At 46.9% G+C, this 20,051-nt stretch overlaps 1 long non-coding RNA gene across 5 annotated transcripts in view; it reads right to left on the bottom strand.

The window, feature by feature from the left end:
* Positions 1 to 19,234, bottom strand: part of LOC132690210 (uncharacterized) — a 58,420-nt gene extending 39,186 nt beyond the window's left edge. For 3 of the 5 annotated variants that reach the window (XR_013552514.2, XR_013552513.2, XR_009615311.3), the window contains exons 1-3: positions 12,918 to 19,234; positions 10,425 to 10,559; positions 9,651 to 9,722 (exon numbers count right to left, since the gene is read on the bottom strand). This is a non-coding gene — a long non-coding RNA (uncharacterized LOC132690210). The remainder of the gene's footprint in view (positions 1 to 9,650; positions 9,723 to 10,424; positions 10,560 to 12,917) is intronic. The other 2 variants (XR_013552515.2, XR_013552516.2) reach the window with 2 other exon arrangements.
* Between the last annotated feature and the right edge of the window lie 817 nt (positions 19,235 to 20,051).

The following is a 20,051-nucleotide window of genomic DNA, read 5'->3' as shown; positions in this document are numbered from 1 at the left end:
CTGATGTGTGTGAGGGGAAGAACAGCCTCCCACTGTCTGCCTTTCACAGAGGATGTTCTTGGCCTTCCTGATTACCTGAGACCAGGCCAGTGGATCACAGGCCCGACACACAGCAAGTTCTCATGAATAGCAAACACTTTCATGGCACTTACCGAGTGCCAGGGACTGTCCTAGGCGCTTTACAGATCACTCATGTGACCCCCGCCCGGTAACACTATGAGGGTGGTACTCCTATTATCCCTATTTAGCAGGTGGGGAAACTGAGTCAGGAGAGGTAAAGAAACATGTTCAAAGTCACTGACCTAGTAAATAAGGATTTGAATGTTGGCTTGTGTCTGTGCTTTTAACCACTTTCCTTTTTTTCTGCTTTTAAGTTTATTTATTTATTTTGAGAGAGGGAGAGAGAGAGAGAAGGAGAGTGCAAGCGGGGGAGAGGTAAAGAGGGAGAGAGAGGGATTCCCAAGCAGGCTCCGTGCTGAGGAGCCCAACCTTAACAAACCGTGAGGTCATGACCTGAGCTGAAATCAAGAGTCAGTCACTTAACCAACTGAGCCACTCAGCTGCCTCGCTTTTAACCACTTTCTTTGCAAGAACTCCTAGCATGCTTGATGTGCTCCTTCGAAAAACCCATAATCGAGGAAATAAACACTCACGTTTCAAAAATCATATCTAGACAGCACGAGATGGATAAGGAGGTCTGCAGAGCAGGTTGGCGGGTGATAGGAAAGTGCAGTGGGTCTCACTGTTCCCTGCTGTACTGATAATCTGTCCCATACGTCCATCCATCCATCCGTTCATTCAACCTCTCACATTTAGAATTTAGGGCCCTACTAGGGCTTGAGTGGGAGGAAACAAGAGGAGCACTGCTTAGATAATGAACTGAAACGGAGCACACAAACAGTGAAAGAGTCAGAGGAGGGGGATTGGGGCCAAGTAGTAGTGCGTCAGGAGCAAGGTGGAGGGACGCAGTTCCAAGAAGCATTCCCTGGCCACACACCCCCACCATAGCTTGCGGGTCCTCCTCCACCGGACGATGGATGGCATCCTTACTGTAGCATTTTCCATACTGGGTTTCGGTTTCCTACTTGCTTCTCTGCTATTAATTTCTGTAATCCCAGTACTAGGCAAGGACCAGTCACTCAGCATTTGTTGAATGACTTTCTGAATGAAAAAGGCCCTGAGGGGAAAGAGCTCAGCTGCACTGAGGGGAAAAGAGCAGACAAGCTCAGCAGAGCAGGGCTTCTCAAACTACACAAAGCAGAATTACATAGGGATCTGGTGAAAATGCAAATCCTGATTCAGGAGGCGTGGGGTGTGGCCCGAGTTCCTCTATTCCCAACAAGCTACAGTGGGTGATGCCCAGACTCCTGCTCCCTGGATCCCACTTTTGTGCCAAGGCCCTTGATGATTCCCTGGCCCTTCTCAGCCCCAAGGGAGCCTCATCCCACACTAAGGCTCCCTTCCTCTGCCCCTGAGCTCCTCTACTGCCCCCCTCCCCGCCCCGCTCCCCAACAGCCTTAGCCACTGATCCCATTTGCCCTACTGCCCAGACACCGATTTGAAGAACATCTACCCAAATCCCGGCAGTTCCCACAGTGGGGCCCACTGGTCCCAGGGTGGACCTGGTGAGGGGGCTCCTGGGGTCAAGGATATCTCCCAGATCACCTCTCCCAGAACTCAGGATCACAGGTCACCTCAGCATCTCTGAGGCTCCCAGAAATCCTGCGATGACAAAGATTTGTGCAGGAGCCCAAGGAATGGCTGAGATGGGGGAGAAACTTAATGCTCCGTAATCCTCCTCAGCACCACCCCTAGCTGCTCAGACCTCAGTGGAGCATGTGATTGCTCAGTGGTGGTTTCCTACCCGTCCCCAGATTACCATCCTTATGAACAAGTGTACAGACATATGGAAATTCTAGAACCACCACAGGAAACAGGCAAGGTTTGCCTTTTTTCGTAAGGGGACGTATGCTTTCCCCAAACAGCGGTGCTCTTCTCTTTCTAAATCTTCAGGACCCTGGTCTCTTACCCCTCCGTCTTCTTAAAGGATCGGATGCTGTCATTTATGCTGAATTGCACACGATTGATAAGATTAAAACATGTCACTTCTGAAGGCTTATTGTTCTCGGTTTGCTCCTCTCCCCTCCGCCCAGATCCATTTTCTCTCGCTCTCTGTCCCTGGGAGCCTGGACCCTTGGGCCCCCTCACCCTCCGGCTTCCGGGTGGCCAATGGTGTGGGGCGGGGAATGGGGGGGAGCACTGCAGAGAGATCTGAGGGCAAGAGGAGAGGAACAAGGAGATATTTAGTCCCCGCTGCAGCCTCGCATCACTGGGCAGTGTCTGCATCACCACGGCATCGATGCTCCCTCAAGGCGGCCCCTCCGAGGCTCAGCTTCCATTAGGCTCCCTTTGGCTCCTCTGCCCTAGGGTACTACCAGCTGCCTGCTGTCGCACATCCCAGGGTGCCTCACCATCCCTGCCAGCAGCTTCCATCCTGCACACTTCACTGTAAACACTCCTGTCACTAACTGTCTGATTTTGTTTTTTTTAGTTAAACCCTTTTGAGTGTGCCTTCTGCTTCCTGCTAGGATTCTGAATGATACAGAATGTTGCATTTTTATCAAGTATGGGGTCCCCAATTTGGTTTAAGCCAAAGCAATGAAGCTCTAATTGTAGAATTTGGGGGTTGAGGGAGTCCAGAGACAGGAGGTATTTTTGAGGAGGGGGGAGTATGCCGGTATTTCTCAGTGCCTTGAAAACCAACTACAACAAGGCCTGGGAGTTAGCTTCTCATTTTATTTTCTTCAGCCGCCATGAACTGAGCGGCTGCTGTGTTCTGGAACCGGTGCTTAGGATTGTGGGAATCAAGGACGATAGAGACCAGGCCCCATGTCCCACAACCTCACACTCAGGGACACTCGGGCCAGGGCAGGATGAAAGGCCTGGAATGGAATTGAATGTGACAGGCAGCCAAGCAGGGCAAAGCCGCTGAGATAAGGGCCTAATCAGAGTTCAGACAGAGAACAGTGGCAGAACGGCAGGCGGAGGCTTTGTTCCAAAGCTGGGGACCTGGGAGGACCTCACGGGGTGGGGGAGGAGGTCACAGGGGACCTTGGAGCGCTGCAAAGCAGCCCATCAGCAGCCTCAGCCCAGAAGCCAGAGCGGGCCCCTTTCTGCAGCCTCCGTGGACGCCCGGGCGGGTTTTGTTTGCTCCTCCCCTGGGTTCTTACTGCACATCTACTCAACTCCAGCAGCAACCACTGAGCCAGCGCTCACCCTGTGCACGGAGCTCCTTCAATCCTCCCAACAACCCTGTGGGTGGGCGTTATTCAGCCCTTTTTATAGCTAAGGAAATTGAGGCTCGGTCCAAATGACTGGCCCACAAATTTATAAATAGACACTGGAGACCAGAATTTGAATCCAGACTGCCTGGCTCTGAAATGCACTCTCAGCCACTGATCTGTCTGCTGCGATTTCTTACTCTTATAGAAGAGTCAAGGGTGGTGCCGAGCACTTGTGTGGAGTATCTCATTTGGTCTTCACAGCTCCCCCCTGAGGGAGGTCCTAGTATTACCACTTACTTTCCAGAAGAAGACACTGTCCCACCGAGAGGGTTACATCTCTCTCTAGGGCCCACAGCCAGGTCACGGTACAGCCAGGGTTTGAACCCAGGAAACCCACTCCAAGTTCATGCCCCCAGCCACCACATTCCTCCAAGGCAGAGCCTAAATTATTATTTTTATTTTTTTATTTTGTTTGTCTGTTTTGAGAGACGATGCGCGTGCTCAGGAGGGGCAGAGAGAGAGAGAGACAGAGACAGAGACGGAGACAGAGAGGAAGAGAGAGAATCCCAAGCAGGCTCCACACTGTCAGTGCAGAGCCTGATGTGGGGCTCGAACCCACGAACCGTGAGATCATGACCTGAGCCAAGATCAAGAGTCTGATGCTAACTGACTGAGCCACCCAGGTGCCCCCTGAATTATTTTTTTAAAGGTCTTTATTTTGTTGAATGGTTTTACCTTTATAGAAAATTATAAAGATAATACAAAGAGTCTCCTAAATAATCAGGCCGGGACTTTCAATACCATGTTGAATAAAAGTGTTGAGAGTGGGCATCCTTGTCTTGTTCCTGACCTTAGAGCAAAAGCTCTCAGCTTTCACTGTTGAGCATGATGTTAGCTGCGGGCCTGTCACATACAGTATGCGTGCGTGCATGCATGTATGTATTTGTTTATTTTTAAGTTTTTATTTTAAACACCTGGTGCTCTTCAGGACAAGCACACTCCTTCACCCCCATCCCCTATCTCACCCATCCTTCCAACCACCTCCCCCTCTGGTAACCATCAATTTGTTCTCCTTAGCTAAGAGTCTGTTCCTTGGTTTGCCTCTCTCTCTTTTTCCCTTTTGCTTATTTCTTAAGTTCCACATATGAGTGAAATCACATGGTATTCGTCTTTCTCTGACTGACTGATTACACTTAGCGTAATACTCTCTAGCTCCATCCATGTCGTTGCCAATGGCAAGATTTCACTCTTTTTGCTGGCTGGATAAACATACGGCCTTTATTACGTGGAGGCATGGTTTCCTCTGGACTCGCCATTTGTTTTTATCATATATGATGTTGAATTTTATCAAATACTTTTTCTGCATTCATTTAGATGATCCTATAACTTCTATCCCTCACTTTGTCAGTGTGATGTATCCTCTTGATGGATTTGTATACGTTGACTCATCCTTGCATCCCTGGAATAAATCCCAGTTGACCATGACGTAGGATCCTTTTCATGTATTCGATTTGGTTGGCTAATATTTTGTAAAGGATTTTTCTTTTCTTGTGGCATCCGTGTCTGGTTTCGGTATCAGGGTAATGTTGGCCTCATAAAATGAATTTGGAAGAGTTTTCTCTTCTGTTTTTAGAAGAGTTTGGGAAGAAGTGGTATTAATTCTTTAAATGTCTGGTAGGATTCACCAGTGAAGCCATCTAGTCCTGGACTTTTGTTTGTTGGAGGTTTTTGATTACTGGTTTAATCTCTTTTCTAATAATCAGTCTTTCAGATTTTCTATTTTTTCACGAAATAAAGAAAGACAAATTACGTCCAATCTTACTCATATGTGGAATCTAAAAAATGATACAAACAGGGGCACCTGGCTGGCTCAGTCAGTAGAGCATGCAACTCTTGATCTAGGGGTTGTGAGTTTGAGCCCTATGTTGGGTATAGAGAATAAAAATAAATAAAAATTAAAAACAAACAAGCAAAGAAACAAAAACTACACTCATGGATACAGAAAACAGATTGGTGATTGCCAGAGCTGTGGGGGGGCGGGGGGGGGGGGGAGGCTGGTTGGCAAAATGGGTGAAGGTGGTCAAAAGGTACCAAAAAAAAGTTTCCATATACCCCAGGCGGGCTTTCCCTTACTCTTTTGTTTTGTTTTTAATGTTTCTTTATTTTTGAGAGAGAGAGAGAGAGAGTGTGTGTGTGTGTGTGTATGCGCGCAAGCAGGGGAGAGGCAGGGAGAGAGGGGACAAAGGATCCAAAGCAGGCCCTGCACTGACAACAGAGAGCCCAATGCAGGGCTCGAACTCGTGAACCAGGAGATCATGACCTGAACCGAACTCGGATGCTTAACTTACTGAGCCACCCAGGAACCCTTTGTTTTGTTTTTTAAGTAGGCTTCAAACCTCACATGGAGCCTAGGGCAGGACCTGAACTTATAACCCCAAGATCAAGACCTGAGCTGAGATCAAGATTCAGATGCCAAACCAACTCAGCCACCCAGGCACCCCTAGTTTCCCTTACTGTTAAGATCTCGCAGTATGGTACATTTGTTACAATTAACATACCAGTGTTGATGTATCATTATTTACTAAAGTCCATAGTTGATTCAGATTTCCTCAGCTTACCTAATGTCTCTTTGTGTCCCAGGACCCCATCCAGGACACTCTACTGCATTCAGTCATCATATATATTCCTCAGGCTCCTCTTGTCTCTGACAGTTTCTCAGACTTTCCTCATTTTTGATGACCTTGACAGCTTTTTAAATTGTGATTTAAAAAAAAAACAACCCACACATAAAAATCTACCAACTTAACCATACTTAAGTGTACTGTCAGTAGCATTAAGCACATTCACACTGTTGTGCAACAGATCTCCAGAATGTTTTCATCTTGCAACACTGAAACGCTACCCTCATAAACAACAACTTTCCCCCCTCTCCCCAGCCCCTGGTAACCACCATTCTACTTTGTGTTCCTATGAATTTGACTACTTGATTTATTTTTTAAGCTAATTTTTTTAATTTTTTAGTAATCTCTACACCTAACATGGGGCTTGAACTCCTAACCCTAAGAGCAAGAGTTGCACGTCTACCGACTGAGCCAGCCACACACCCCTCAACTACTTTATTACCTCTTTTAGATATGGGATCATACAGTATTTAGCTTTTTGTGGCTGGCTTATTTCACGTATCATAATGTCCTCAAGGTTCACCCATGTTGCAGCCTGTGTCAGAACTTCCTTCCTTGTCAAGGCTGAGCACTATCCCATCATATGCATCTACCGCGTTTAGTTTATATGTTCATCCATCAGCAGACAGGGTGCTGCTCCCACCTTTTGTCTTTTGTGAACATAAGTAACTGGGAAACTGCCCTATTATTTTCCATAGTGGCCGTAGCATTTCACATTCCCACCAGTGGCGCACAGGGGTCCGCTTTTTCCACATCCTTGCCGACACCTCCAACTGTCTAGGGGATTTTGACAGGAGCCATCCCGATGGGTGTGAGGGGGTCTCACACTAGGGTTTTGACTTTCATTTCCCTGATGATCGGTGATGTTGAACATCTTTTCGTGTGCTCGTGGGCCATTTGCACATTTTCTGTGGAGAAATGTCTACTCAAGCCCTTGGTCCATATTTGTATCGCTAAGCAATAAATGCCTATGTCATAATTTATTTATCTGTTCTCCTGTGCATGGGCATTTGTTACTACCAGTCTTGGCTATTGCACATAAAGCTGCTGTGAACATTTTTGCAGAGGTTTTTTGGTGGGTCTGTGTTCTCACTTCTCTTGGATAAAGACTTTTTGTACATTTCTGTACTCACCAGAGCTTAGGACCTAGCTGGTACTAAAAAAAAAAAGTGGGATAAAAAAAAGTGTGACTAAGTCACAGAACTAAGACCTCTGAGGTAGTAATAATCATTTCACATAATAAAGTTTCAATGTGGAGCATGAATACCAAAAGCACGGGCTGAATAAAAAGAAAGGACATCTGAGGTGGAGACTTAGTGATTCAGCTAAGAATTTTGAAAAAGGATAGGCTTTGAAGAAGAGCCAAAACATGGGGACAACCAGAAAACTTCCTTCTGCAAGGGACAGAGACTTCTCTCCCCCACACTGACCGGATAGGGAGTCCTGGAGGGTGTCTGGCTGGAGTCACAACAGAGGGCCCACACAGGGGAGGCAGGCCCAGCTAGAGCAAAGATTGCAATGCCCATAGTTTGTTAAGAGAGATTTTTTGTGATATTTTATACCTTGCTGAGGAGCATTAATACCCTTTGTCTTCTCCTCTCTAAATCCACTCCTGGTTTGCCACACGGAGAGAGTTTGTCCTGGCCAGGATAATCCAGAACAGGAGACAATCCAGCAACCTTTTCTCCTTGGCTCTAGAAATTGTTTGTGTGTAGTCGGGAAACCTGGGTTTCTGCCTTTAACTAGCCGAATGTGCTTTCATCTCAAAATTCCTTCCAGCTCTCAAATATTATTACTTAGCAACTATACTTCTTTCTGCAGATTTTTTTAAGTTTATTTTTAAATTTATTTTTAGTACTCTACATCCAAAGTAGCGCTCGAACTCACGACCCTGAAATCAAGAGTCGCATGCTCTACGGAGCCCCTGGGTGGCTCAGTTGGTTGAGCATCTGAATTTGGCTCAGGTCATGATCTTCCGTCTGTAGGTTCAAACCCCACATCAGGCTCTGTGCTGACAGCTCAGAGCCTGGAGCCTGCTTTGGATTTTGTGTCTCCCTCTCTCTTTGCCCCTCCCCTGCTCATGCTCTGTCTCTGTCTGTCTCTCAAAAAATAAAATGTTAAAAAAAAAAAAAGGAGTAGCACGCTCTTCTGACTGAGCCAGCCAGGCACCCCTGTTCAGGAAATATTCTTTTTTCAATGTGTTCACCACAGAAAGTGAGAAAATACAATAAGGGAGCAGAAGCACATATAAAATCACTCATAATTTCATCACCCAGTGCTAACTCTTATTAACATACACTCGTTCGTATAAAAATATATGATGAGTGCCTGCCATGTATTGAGACATTTGAAATATATCTTTCTAGGCTATTTATATCTACATTTTAATGAAATCATCCTGCTTTATAACCTGCCTTTCACTCAAAAGACAGTTGTGAACATATTCCCATGTCAGTAAATACTTTCCCTACAGCGTTCCAGTTTTTCATTAATAAACATTCTCAGAGCTCAGTTTTGAACAAAGTCATAACCATTTTTTTAATGTTTATTTATTTTTGAAAGAGAGACAGAGTGTGAGTGGTGGAGGGGTAGAGAGAGAGGGAGACACAGAATCCGAAGCAGGCTCCAGGCCCTGAGCTGTCAGCACAGAGCCTGACACGGGGCTCGAACTCTCAAACCGTGAGATCATGACCTGAGCCGAAGTCAGACACTCAACCAACTGAGCCACCCAGGCACCCTAGTCATAACCATTTTTTAAAGATAATTCCTAGAAATGGAATTACTAAATCAATTAGTAATCATGATTATGTGTTTGGGCAATGCCAAGCATCCGCAGCCTTTTTTATACATCTTTCCACTCATGCGTACGCACTCAGCGGGGGGTAGAACTGTGCTGTCCATTGCAGCAGGCATCAGACACCCAGGGTTATGTATGTTTAAGTTAAAGTTAATTAAAAAAAAATAATAATAAGCAATTCAGTTCTTCAAATGCAATAGCCACATTTCAAGCACTCAACAGGCATATGTTACTAATGGTTACTTCGATAGTGTGGAAACATTTATGTCATCACAGAAAGTTCTATTAGACATCACTGGTCCAGAATAATGTTCAATTGATGTTAATTATTGTTATTTTGGGGTGGAGAGATTTGGAGTAATTTTCCTTCTTATTGTATTTCTTGGCCCGTGACCATTTATCACTTTTGTTTTACATATATTATGTCTAAATGCTCTCTTCCCTTTGGAGGGCTAAACCTCATTCCCAGTGGCTGCCTGTGGATATTTCATTATGGGAAATCTCCAGAGTCCTTATGTCTAGTCATTGGTTTGAATTCAAATTTTCCCTCCCAGAGATAGAGTTCAAAAAAGTTGTATTAAGAATCTTTATATAGGGGCACCTGGGTGGTTCAGTCAGTTGAGTATCCAACATTTGATTTTGGCTCAGGTCATGATCTCACAGTCACGAGATCAAGCCCCACCTTGGGCTTGGCGTTGACCATGAAGCCTGCTTGAGATTCTCTCTCTCTCTCTCTCTCTCTCTCTCTCTCTCTCTCTCTCTCTCCCCTCTGCCCCTCCCATCACTTGCACGTGCTCTCTATTAAAAAAAAAAAGAAACTTTATATAAATTTACTTAAATACGCATAAAGAAATTCTGGAAAGATACATAATTAAGAACATTACTCACCTGCAGCATGCGGAGAGGGTGTCTCTGCAGATGAGGGCAAGAATGGGAAGATTTTCTATGTGAATGTATCACCTATTTAAACATAGAGTAAAAATATATCTTTTTAAAAAATTATGCAAACAGCAAACAATTCTAAAAAAAAAGAAAAAAGAAGTAGACAGTGAAACTCCTTTCCCTGAAGGTTACTGGCAGGTTAGTGAGAATCCTTCCAGGCTTATTAGAGACAATCACACATGATAACTTTATTATGTAAGTGGCTTGTGCACTCATTCCCTAGACATCACCGGAGTCCTACCTCCATCCCTATTGGTAAGAATTTAAAAAAGGGTTTCTAAAGCTCCCGGACTTTTTCCTCTCACCTCTCCAGGTGGTCCCTGTGAAGACTCCATGTCTCTTTTGAAAGCAGACCCATTTCCAGGTAATTGCAGAGCCGGTGCCAGTCATTAGCCAGCTGTAGGTTTGCCCCCCTTCCTCCCATCCACCCCCCTTGTAGACTTAGCCCCTTTGCTTCTCAACCTCTCCCTTCCTCAGCTGTTCCTTTGGCCACACCTTTCCAAGGCAGTGGGGGTGGAGGGAGTGAGGACCGTTTCCATAGTCCTGGGTGGAGTCTTGGTGTGGGAAAGAGCCAGATACATGGGGCACGAGCCACCTCCAGGTGCCCCGTCCTCCAGGAGGCTGGCAACAGCCCCTTAACTTACTCATCTTGCCCAACCTCTGTTCCAAGTCCACTCCCAACCCCCACCTTGCTGGACACATTTCTGAGACCTTACTTACTTCTTTGCATTTCTGTGATGGGTTTGCCCATGGACTTTGGAAAGTCCATTCTCCACTCCTTCACTGGTGCATCATCGTCCAGATCTTCACCAGGAGAGCAAGGGGCACTTCCGGAGGACTGAACGGGCCTGGGGTCTGTGTAGGAAGGAGGTGGGGACACAGGGTGTGAGTCATCTGCCAGCGTCTCTGATGCTCTTGGAGTTCACCACCCAGTGCCAGGACCAAATAGAGAAATCCCAGTTGTGGTGAGTGGTGGCCCCTGAGAGGCCCAGTAACCAGTCTAACTTCAAAGGCTGCTCTCCCGGCCACGCAAGACTGAAACCAGCGAATCCACAGAGACAGAAAGTAGATTAGTGGTTGCCAGGGACTAGGGTTGGGGGGATGGGAAGTGACTGTTAATGGGTACGGGGCTTCTTTCCGGAGTAATGAAAATGTTCTGACCTTGGACTGTGGTCACAGTTGCTCTGTGACTATACTAAAAATCACTTAAGTATCCACTTTAAAAGGGTGAGTTTTGTGAAATGTGAATTGTATCTCAATAAAAATTAGAGGGTTGCAAATCTGAGATCTAACTGACATGCAATAAAAGGCACCCATTTTAATACAGAGTTCAACGATTTTGGGCAAAGACATCCATGCCACCACCACCTTCATCAAAATACAGAATATGTCGGTCACCCCAGAAAGTAACCCTTTGCCCCTTCAGGATTCTTTCAACAAAACTGAACACAATGCAAACCGTCAAAGTTCATCACACATAGTAAGGGTCTTAGTTCACAAAATTTATAGTTCGGTTATATTTAAAGAGACATGCACACACATTAGAAGGTTGTGGTGTGGGTCACAGTCAAAAAAAATGTAAAAGTTCCCACGGAGACATGAAGAACCACGCAAGGCGCCGGGGGTGGTTGTAGAAGTGCTATGCACTCACTCCGGTGGGCGCTATGTGCCGAGAATTCTGCTAAGCACTTAGGTGCACGACCTCATGCTCATCGCCTCATTCCACAGATGGGAAAACCAAGGCTTCCCTCCCTGTGCTGGCAGCTAGTTTTTACCTGATCCTAAAACGTACTCTTCCTAATGCCTTGGTTTCCTCTTGCTGGGCTTCTAACTCCCACTGACGTGTCCAGTTCTGGAGGATCCAGACATATCTGTCAGCCAACCTCAGGTAACCCACTCAAGCACAGCGGAAACAAGAAGAGAGAAGAAAAGGCCTCCTGCACTGAGCTTGTAGTCTAGTAGGCAGCACCCAGCAGATGGTAAAAGCCCCGAAGACAAGGTCACAGTGTCATGCTGCTCTGCGTAACCCTGGGTGTAACCCGGGGTGTGAGGCTCTTCCTTTGTGCCGTCACTGGGCACGTCGCCCGGTCGTTCTCTGGCGCAGGCCTGGGCAGTCAGGCCGGGTGGAACCTGCAAGGCCCAGTCCGTTCTGAGTTGCCTGAGACCCACAGGGGTCTTAGGTGACACAGTCACCCTCCAGAACCCTGCGGAGTCCTCCTACCAAGCAACTGGCCACAGAGCAGCAGGGGCAGGATTCACAGCCTAGACTCTGTCATCAGAGTCTTTGCCCCTGAGCATGCCTCCATGATAACTGGTAGCCACCATCAGTCTCTCATTTCAAGAGTCAACAGAGAGCAGAGGCTGTACCTTCCAGTTAGCCCTAATTGATTTCACCCAAACGGAATGAGTGCTAATGAGCTTGTCTCAAGACCCAAACTCCTTCTGTCTTTACTAGATTCGCTGGCATTGGGAAATCTTCCGACCATTGGGACTGTCTTAAAACATGACTCTTCCACATCACTGCACCCAGCACACCCCCAGGGTCTGGAAAAGTCAGCAGACCCCCAACAGAGACCAGCTTTCATCCGAGGAGTAGCTAAAACCCTGGGGAGCCTCGGGGCCATTCAGGCCTACTCAGTGTGCTCACCTGGTCTCGCCAGCCCAAGGCCCAATGTGGAAGGAACTGGACTCAGACAGACCTGGGTTTGGATCCCAGCCCTGTCACTTGTTAGCTCTGTGACCTTGGACAATTAAACTAACCTCTCTGAACTTGTTTCCTCATCTCAAAAAAAAAAAAAAAAAAAAAAAAAGGTGAGGCTTGCAGGGTTCTTGGATAATGAGATCAAGGTATGCAGTCGGCACTTAATACATATCCGCTGTCCTTCCCCTCCTCTTGCCTGCCAAGCACATTGACATTCTGGAGACAAGAACAGCCAAGCAACTTTCTCTTCTGGAGGATTTGTATCTTTGTCATTGTTTTTCCTGGAATGGCACGAACAGGAAGCCTTGGACTGGCCAAGAGCGAGAACAACATAGCCCTGGCCCTTCGAAAACATATTAAACTTAAGTTTCCATGGAGTCTTAACGTTATACTATGCACCCCGTGCATTATACTATGCACCCCGTGCGTTCACCTGGAAGACAGCCTCCTCCTCTCTCCGAGTAGAGCGCCACCGAGAGGCCTGAGCCGCCATCCCCGCCCCCCTCCCTCACCTGGCCCCCACGACCGGCCTCGCGCTGCCTCCACTTCCGCTCGCTCTCGCTCTCTCCAAATGTGCTTCTCTCCAGGAGGCCCGTTCCCAAACTGCAAATGACATCACATCAGACGTCTGCTCTAGACCCTTCGTCGTCTTTCCGACAAAGCACACAGCCATCTGCCCACCGCCTGCCTCTCTCCTTCCCTCCCCTCCCTCCCCACTTCGGACCGCGCCGTCCACAAGCGCTTTTCTTTTCCTCTGCGTGCGCACCAGTTCGTTCCAGCCTCAAGGCCCTGCAGCGGCCGCTGCCTCCACCTGGAGCTCGCTTCCTCCCGGTGGATGCTCCCTTCTCAATAATCAGGCTGGAGCTCCAGTGCCACCTGCTCAGAGACATCTTCTCTCGTCGTGGCGGCCGCACGGTCACATCTATCACTTCGTCCTATTTTCATACTTGCACTTGTCACTACCTAAAGTTCTCTGGCGCCTTGTCTGTCTCATTCACCACGTGCCCCCGGCCCCCCCCAGGCGCCTAGAACCCGCCTAGAGCACCAGCAGGTACAATACTTGTTTGTTACTTAAATGACCCCCTTTGTCTCACCATTTAAGCATAAATCCATGATCTTCAGGATGGTCTGTCTTCATAGGAGAGCTTCTAATATGTGTCTAGACAGTCCTTTTATTTTTGGCAATTTTGGCAAAGTGACTTGCTTCTGGAATTTAACAAAACCAGACAACGCCTGTCTCCCTAGTCTCATCCAAAGCTGTGCCCCCTCGTCTAGAATCTGCAGAGACTCTTGCTGTCTGCCCCCTCCGTAACAGCTAGGCACGGATGAGACAAAAGTTTTACAAATCCCACTGGAATATTCTGCTGCCTGAAAAACTGGAGCGACACCGGACTGGAGCCTCCGAGCCAAAAGCAGCTTGAAGCTAGCAAAGGCCCCTGCTCCTCAGAGGCTGGGCACCTGGGATTAATTCAGGCAGAAAGCAGGCAAGAAATGCTGGCCCCTGAGAAGTGCTAAAGAAAGGGAATTTTAAGATCCAGACTGAAAAGAAAGAGGGGGCAGAGGGGATTGGGAGTGGGGGAGTTGGAAGGACTGACCTTCCTTAACCCAAGGGATCTCTTAACCTGCTAGGATTGATGTTAAATGTTAAATTTGGGAGGGGTGTGTGTGTGTGTGTGTGTGTGTGTGTGTGTGTGTGTGTGTGTGTGTTTTAGGGAGAGGGTCTATGGTTTTTATCAGGGTTGCAGTAGGATCTGTGCCCCCAAAGCTTAAGAACCACAGATCTAAAAGGCAAGCAATTAGGTTAGCAAATCATCTCCATCCTAAACATGACCTGAACTGAAACAATCACGAGAAAGGAAAAGTGCTTTGTGCTCCAAAGAAAACAAAAGCCATTTCCAACAGGAATTGGCTGTCACATTCTCTGCACTTGGAAAAAAAATCAACAGAGCATCCGCCCAGCCTGCTCAAGGCCCATCCCTTAAGCCCAGGTCTCTAGGGAAGGCAGTGAGCCTTTGTTTTCCAGTCTGTGGGCAACTGGCTGGGCCAGGAGCCAGAGAGGAGAGACCTCTATGGAAGAAAATACAGACATGTGCCAAGTTGTGTGGGCTAGAGGCACCCGAAGGAGGACTCCAGCTGATGCCACAAGACCCACCGGGTGAGGAAGAATGTGCCAGTTGTAGACTCACTTCTCTCCTGCTGTCTTTCTTGATTTGGCTCCAGCTAGGATGTTGGGCCAGCTTTTCCCTCTGGGTGCTCCGAAGCACCACCATATTAGTCACAGGCCTGGGTGCCTTTCCAAGTAGGTTTTGGACCCTTCGTGGTCGGCAGGCCTACCTGTGGCCCCCCTAGCTATCACACTGAAGCTCCTGCCCGGTCAAGGCGATGTGTCACGTCTGGTGTTCAGAAAGGATACTCCCTTCCCCTGGCCCTTCTCGCCTTCATGAAGGAAGAACCCGGGATGTGGCAAAGTCCCAATAAATGCTGGGAGGAGGCCTGGGAGCGGGCGGGAGGCCCCGAGCCAGCGCGCTGTGCCAGCACTTGGTGTAACCTCCAGGGAGGGCGCAGTCCACGCAAGTCCTGGCTTCCGAGAGGTAGGCCCTGGGTGTCAGCCCGCAGCCGTGGCCTCTCCCGAGTCCCGTGGATTCACACTCCAACTTGAGTTGTTATTTTTCGATGTTGGTGTATGTTCTGTCTTTAATATATCCCAGAGGGCATTCTTGATTTCCTCCCCTAAAGCTGATTCTCCTCCAAGCTTCCCCATCTCAATAAATAACACTTGAATCACCTAGGCGCTCATTCTTCGGGTCCCAGCTAAACGGCACCGCCTCCTTCCCCTTGGAAAGACCTCCCCAGGCAGCAAATCTAGTGTCGTCTTCCCGCGCCCCCCACACACACCCACACACCAAGATGCTCTCTTTCATGTCAGCCTGTTTGCTTATCACATTCTGTTGCTTTTATTTTGCTGGTATGTCTCTCCACTGAAAATGTAAAGTCCGTGAGGACAGAGAGTCTATTTGCTTCTCCAGAGTCCCTCTCCAGCCTTCTCCCCTGTCCTCTAGGCCTGCGGAGGCTGACTGATGGGGTCTGCATGGCCCACGCTCCCATACCCTCCAGCAGCAGACGGGAGAGGGAGCCGTGGGTAGGTGGCCCCCTCTCTGCCACAGCCCCTGTGACGCAGTTTCTCCTGCAGCTCTTGCTGGGTTCCGGGAACCACTTTTCTCCCCTTGCCTTCCCAGGCCTGGGGTGGTGGGGGGGGGGGCGGTAATGGCTGCCGTCTGTTGCCAACCCTGAAATGCCTCACTTCCCCAGGGACCTCTTAACCCTGCCCATACTTCTGCAAGCAGTCCCTTCATTAAACTCTGCTCAGTGACCGCTCTTGAATGTGTCACTTGCTCTCTGACAATGGTTCTGACCCACATGGGGGCCGTGTCTAACTCACTGACCAATGTCTCCCAACAATGTGCCGAGGGATGTCTGGCATATCTTAGGTACTTAATACGTACGTAATACGCGTGTTTTGAGTAAATGAATGAGCAAAGATACTATGTTTTTAGTTACATTTTCATTAAGATGTAATTCATATACCATGAAACCTACCCTTCTAAGGACTATAGTTCAGTGGCTTTTAGTTTATTCACAAGCTGTGAGACCAACATCACTAATGCCAAAACATTTTCATCACTTCCTAAAGGAACCCTGTACCCATAAGGGTCACTCCCCACTTCACCCCTTCGCCCAGCCCCTGGCAACCACAATCTACTTCCTGTCTCTATAAATTTGCCTATTCTGGACACTTCATGTAAGCAGAATTATGTAATATATGGTTTTCCGTGCCTGCTTCTTTCACTTAGCATAACGTGGTCTCATGTATCAGCATTTAATTCCTTTTTATGCTGAACAATATCCCGTTGTATGGATAGACCACATCGTGTTTATCCATTCATCAATTGATGGGCCTTTTGGCTATTCTGAATAGTGCTGCTATAAATATTCATGTACAAGTTTTAACATTAACATATGTTTTTAGTTCTCTTGGGTAGATACCTTGGAGTGGAATTTCTGGGCCATGTGGTAACCCTATGTTTCAGTTTTTGAGGAAAGATACTTTGTTTTAAATCTCTATGTGTCCTACAGCACTACACAGTACTGTCTTCAACCTCTGGCCCCGGTACTGGCATGTGCCTGGGAAAGAACCCAAACCCCCAAGTATGTGGAGCAGAGGAAGTCTCAGATACGACAGGTACACTCCAAGTAGGTACTCAGGAGACATTCCTGCATACATGCACCAGCATATACAGACCAGGATGCCCTTGGTAATACCACTGGCTGAAAATCGGAAATCACCTAATGCTCGTCACCAGTAGCTTGGATAAATCCACTGTGGAAGAAAGAAAGAAAATAAATGGATTACAACTATGCATAACAGCATAGAGGAACTTCACAAATACAGTGTCGAAATTTTTAAAAAGTTACAAAAGAATATGTACAGTCTCATTTTCTAAATGCCAAAACAAGTGAAGCTAAATCATGTAGTTTAGGGGTGCACATGTAGGTGGAAAAACTATTAAAAGCCATTTCAACAAAAAACAGGATATTGGTTACCTCTGGCAGGGAGTCATGGCAGGGAGAGGCACAGGACGGTCTTCCGAGCTACAGCCAGTTTTCTAGTTCCTGTCCTGGGTGAGATACACCAAGGTTCACTGCGAGTTATTTTTAACTACACCTAGATACTTAGCTACCCATGCGCTATTCTGAAAGTTTTATTTCACAATTTAAAGAACAGACAGAACAGAACCTCAGTCTAGATGTGAGGAGACCCGGATTTCAGATCACCTTTACTGCTAAAGAGCTGTGTGACAACGAGACAAATTATTTAATCTCTCGGTGTCAACTTTTTTTATCTCTAATATGGGATGATAATAATAATTGCCACTTATTCGGGGCTTAATTCCTGGGCACCATGCCAAGTGCTGTTACATATGTTCTCGCTGGTTATTATGTGTCTCTTGGACATGAGAGACACATAACCGAAGCCAGGTTAAGCAGAAAGTCTTACAAGGATGTAGAAATGGGCTACGGGGCCTAAGGGCAGGGAGCAGCCAGGACACAGACTCTGGGAACTGGGTCTCTTCTGGCTGCCTTTCTCTCCATAATTGTTGCAATTTTCTCCTTTGTTATAAACTGCACCCCCGACCACATGGGAGAAAATGGCCACCCACAACTCCCAGGTTTGTATCTTCTCCATTCAAGACCCTAGCAGACTTGACTCTCAGTGCAAATCACTAAGTTTCCTGGGGAGAGAATTCTAACTGCTTTGGTTTGGATCGAGTGTCCACCCCTGACCCAGTCAACTGTGGCAAAGGGGCAGAGTCATACTACGCAAAATGCCTGCTAGGGACAAACATCATGAAACTAGATGGAACTGTAGGTTATTGGCATTCAGCCCGTAGAAATCTAATTCTGTAGAGATGTAAAGTCCTGTGAGGGCAGTTCCTTGAACAGGGGGAAGGGATGGTGGAAGAACAGACAATCCAATGTCAACTGTTATTTAATCTACCCTTCACAATAACCCAATGAGATAATGTTGATATCCCCATTCTACAGACAAAGAGACCGAGAATCAGATAGAACCCAGCGTTTCTCAACAGTGGCACTATTGACATTTTGGACTGAACAATTCTTTGTGGTGGGGGGCTGTTCTGTGCATTGTAGGATGTTGAGCAGTATCCCTGGCCTCTACCCACTAGATGCTAATGGCCCTCCTCCAGTTGTGACAATCAAAAATATCTCCACGTTGCCTAATGTCCTCTGAAGCAGAGAACCACAAACACAGGCTATGTAGATTGCACAAACATTCCACTAGCAAGACAGAGACAGGAACCAAACCCAGGTCTTAGTGACTCTAGAACCTGTTCTCTTAGTCAGTGTCTCTCTTAGGATCAGTTCTAACTTACCTACATCACCAGGTGGTAGTGAGGATATAATGGTGTGAAAGCACCCTGAAGAGATAGGTGGAATATAATAAAATACATTGTCTCCACATTCTTTTTGTCAGCCTCCGGTTCTGCAGATCGATGTGGCTGCTCAAACAGAACAGGGCTCTACATCCCTCAGGAATTTGAATTCCAAGGGCCTGACCACCAATCAACCATACTCCCCATTTAGTTTCATGATGGGATCCCTCTTCAAATCCTCTCCCTCATGAAGGTTGGTATTCCCAGAGTCTTGCTGTCACATTATTCAATTCCACTCTCCATCTAACCTATGATTTATGGTAACTTTCCTTAGCTAGTTTTCTTGTAGCGGAGTCAAGTCTTTCTCTAGATAATTGGGTCCCCAAAGACCATATATTTTTTCTTCCAAACAAACAAACAAAAAACCTGACTAAGCATGTTATAGCTCTTCCTCCATGAATTAAAACTCTCAATAACCTGAACTGCATGAGGTCCGTGACTGCATTCTTCCAAACCCAGTGGTTTCCTTGGAGTGGACCCCCTATAACTAAAATACCTCTCAGAGAATGCGGCTTGACAAAGCCCTTCGTGGACTGACTCTGCTCTGTTAGTTTTTAGTTGGGTTTTTAATATTCATTGTGACTGCATTCTAAAAATGATGAAGCCCTTCCTTTGCAAGGCTTTGAGGCTCTCCCAGCCTAACCAAAAGGGAAAACATTTTGGCTGAGATTAGAGTGGGCTGGTCACACCCAAGGTCATTACAGTGAGCTTCTGGAAGTTTATAAAAGAAAGCATGTCCCTAGCTTAATTCAGCTGCCTAAAAACATGACCACAATATACCATTCATATCCTTCCAGTCAAGATACAGCTTGTTTGGGGGCGCCTGGGTGGCGCAGTCGGTTAAGCGTCCGACTTCAGCCAGGTCACGATCTCGCGGTCCGTGAGTTCGAGCCCCGCGTCGGGCTCTGGGCTGATGGCTCAGAGCCTGGAGCCTGCTTCCGATTCTGTGTCTCCCTCTCTCTCTGACCCTCCCCCGTTCATGCTATGTCTCTCTCTGTCCCAAAAATAAATTAAAAAAAAAAAAACGCTGAAAAAAAAAAAAAAAAAACGCTGAAAAAAAAAAAAGATACAGCTTGTTTGGAGGCCTGGTTACAATATAGTATTTTTCAGCAAGCTTTTTAAATTGAAGTACAACTTACATGCAGAAAGGTACACAAATCACAGATATATGGTTTGATGAATTTATCTTAAAGTACACACACCCATATAACCACAACTCCGATCAAGAAACACTAGCATTCCAGAAGCCCCTCTCAGACCCCCTTCCAGCCACTACTCCTCTCCCTAAATGTAACCACTAAAATTTTAATCCTATGACCTCCATATTTTTTTATGCATCTGATGGCCCAGATAATTATCTCTGGAGGCCAAAGTTAATCAGAAGCTGGGAGGATTGTTTCCCCATGAGTCATTCTTCTTAAGAATAGTTCATCAGTGAGGATGCTTCCAGCTGCAAGTAATAGAAACCTCAACTCAAAAGGCTTGAACAACATTAGGAAATTTGTGATCTCCACCTAAATGGAAGTCCTGCTGTAGAGAGAGCTTCGGGGTTCATTGAATCAGCGGCTGGAGTCAACAAAGTCCCATGTTCTTTCCATCTCTCCGTTCGGCCATTTTAGTGCATGCTTCCTC

This window comes from Panthera onca, chromosome E2, assembly GCF_046562875.1.
Source record: "Panthera onca isolate mPanOnc1 chromosome E2, mPanOnc1 haplotype 2, whole genome shotgun sequence".
NCBI classification, from domain to species: domain Eukaryota; kingdom Metazoa; phylum Chordata; class Mammalia; order Carnivora; family Felidae; genus Panthera; species Panthera onca.
This window is presented reverse-complemented; position numbering and strand designations above follow the sequence as displayed.